The sequence below is a fragment of the Ostrea edulis genome, chromosome 4 (genome assembly GCF_947568905.1).
Source record: "Ostrea edulis chromosome 4, xbOstEdul1.1, whole genome shotgun sequence".
Taxonomy (NCBI): Eukaryota; Metazoa; Mollusca; class Bivalvia; order Ostreida; family Ostreidae; genus Ostrea; species Ostrea edulis.
Window position 1 is genome coordinate 53,475,279 of NC_079167.1, and position 2,890 is coordinate 53,478,168.

Below are 2,890 nucleotides of genomic sequence, written 5' to 3' on the forward strand. Positions count from 1 at the left end.
CACGCGTGTGCCGAATGAAAACAAAGCCTTGTTGTCCATCTCCGTCTCATTCGATGTCAGACAATTTGATCTTACCTCTAATATAGGGTTAATATCACCGAGCAAACACAAGAAATTCTTCTTTCAGTAATTGTACTTACAATTTCTCACATTTAGATAGATGTGAACTGTTTAAACCCAGTTCAGATTGTAAACTTTGTTAATAGGTTGATTTTTATAATATTTATTGAAAATCAATTCAAGAATTGAACTATTAAAGTTTTTCAGCATTGCGCACTCTTTTCTTTAACGCTATTCTGCCATAGACAAGACGAAGTCCGCAGATAGTTAACCGCCTTTTAATGTTGCACAGGTGCAAGTGAAAGTGGTAAAAGGCTACAAACAAAACAAAACAATCATAAGTTCACAATCATGACACACATCAATATACAATGTATATAACATGCAAATACATGTATGGTATCCTCCAAATGAAATATAAAGTCATCTGATATCTAATTAATTCAGTATCAAATATTGAGATGAATGACACACAGCAGAAGGTAACTTATGCCGATACAACTATGACACTAATGGTGAACCGTAGAATGTAGGAATTGAATAAATCAGTAATATTTACAAGAATCAAGTATGTATTGCAACAATACCATCAATTACTTATGACTTAAAGATAATTAAGCTGATTCTTGACTAGACACATGTTGCATGCATATGATTGACACAACTCAATTCGATGTGCAATAATGTGCAAATGTAAACAATAGATCATAATTGAAAATACAAATATATCAGCACGATAAGTACAAATGATTTACAAATAAATGTAAATACTTACACCGTGGCGAACCAAAAAGAAAAGATGAATACACAGAATGCTCTAAACATTGCTGGCGCGAAGAAAAACGTGCGTTAACTCAAAATACAAAAGAGTTCCATCCTCTCTTATATAATTAACTCGTACATATGTAATTCGTATAGAAAGAGAATGTTTCGCAAGTTGATTCAAACATATGACAGGACAAACGCTATGACATTACATTTTGCTTTCCAAGGCTGGAACAGCTACTTACCCAAGGAATTAGTCGGGAGATTTGAGATATTTATGAAAAATGCACACACTGAAAAAGGTTTTAAGGTAACTCCATACTCGCAGATTTATCTGATAACAAGTTTTAAAAGTGTATTTATTTTCATTTATTAGAGCTAAAACTGATAAATTATCAAATAAAATTTATAGGTCATCACACTTTTTAAGATGCGAGACCACAGGGGCTAAGCCCGTTTTGACCCGAAACTTACTGTAACTATGTTTACAACGAGTTTCGGGTCAAAACGGGCTTAGCCCCTGTGTGCGAGACATCATATATCAAAGTCAGAAAATTGCAATTTTCCTTAAACAGCATTATCATAAAAATTGGTTATGACGGTATAAAAGCATTCATAACAATTTCATGTAGCTGTTCCTTCACAAAAATATACAAAATGTCTGTAAAAAAAAAAATAAAGGAAATCTATTACATAATAGACTTGATAAAAACATCAAGAAAAACAGAGTTATTGCCCTTGGATTAAATATTTTGAAACCTATCATAGATTATTCATTTATAACTTAGACTTTTTAAAACGTTTACTGTTAACAAGAATTTTTACAATAACTATCGGAATAGCCTCCAACAAAATTTATGTTCCTATCATGCATAAATCTAAATAAATCATAAATTTTGCTAAATCTGATGACATCATAGGAGGGTGGAATGACTTTAAAATGCAAATATAAGCAATGAATTATTATTTTTTTGAAAGATGTCTCATAACTTCAACGATGTGTGGAAACAAATTTTCATAACTTTTATTCAATTTGTATGCACACACCGTTGCAGTTATGAGACTACGTGTATATATTTCAAAAAATAATAATTCATTGCTTGAATATATCTTAAATAATGTGCAATTAAGAACTTTTTTTTTTTTTTTTTTTTTTTTTACAAATATTGACATATTATACAATATTTACAAGAATGCGATTTTTACAGAAAAATATGAATACTTTTATAATATTACTGTTCATATACACGACATAATCTGTATTTTAACCTTTATATGTATTTTATGTCCATCGGATGGGACGTAAAAGGGTGCCCCGTGTCAAGGATCACAACCCCGGGGCTCTGCACGCCAAAGATCGTTTCCCTGATTTCCGAAAGAGTAGGCTCACTGGGGGCCAATACTCACCATCAAACATATTTCAGTTAGTTAACCGCCTTAAGATGGCTGAAATGTTGCCAAAAACGGCGTAAAACCGTAAATCAACCTATCGTGACACGATACTTCCATTTATAAGCTCATATCCGAAAAGCCTATGACTTTCACATCTTTGCGAAGGGACAGTTACTTACCTATGTTGAACGTCTTAGGTTTGACGTAGCGCCGGGACAGAGAATCGAACCCTGGACTTCTCGGTTGCACGCGATCGGTTTGCCCTATTTGTTGATATCAAGTGAAAGATTCTGAATAACTTTGTGCAGAAACTCTTAGGAAAATGTTATTAGACTGTTTTGGTTTTTTTACGTCTCGTCAAGAATTTTTCACTCATATTGAGAAGTCAACCCAGCTCTAGGTGAAGTACCACTAATTTAGACCTATGCTTAGCGGCCAGGGCCGTAGCAGTGAGGTTTCTTTTGCGTGCCAACGCCTGCCGCGACACGGGACCTCCGTTTTTAAGGTCATATTCGAAAGACCCGTGATTCTCACTTCTAAATGCCGAGTGTTTGGCCAAGGAGCAATCATTACCTATGTTTTTTGAGTTCGAAGCGCCGCCATGGCACGAGCGAGGCTCGAACTCACGATTTTCCGGTTACAAAGCGAGCGCTCCAATTCTCTGATGAAACAT

The 2,890-nt window shown here is 34.5% G+C and overlaps 1 long non-coding RNA gene across 1 annotated transcript; it reads right to left on the reverse strand.

The window, feature by feature from the left end:
• Positions 1 to 203: 203 nt before the first annotated feature.
• Positions 204 to 932, reverse strand: LOC125671452 (uncharacterized). The gene is made up of 2 exons (XR_007368654.2): positions 836 to 932; positions 204 to 375 (listed from the first exon to the last, which is right to left on the reverse strand). It is a non-coding gene; the product is annotated as an uncharacterized LOC125671452 (long non-coding RNA).
• Positions 933 to 2,890: the final 1,958 nt, after the last annotated feature.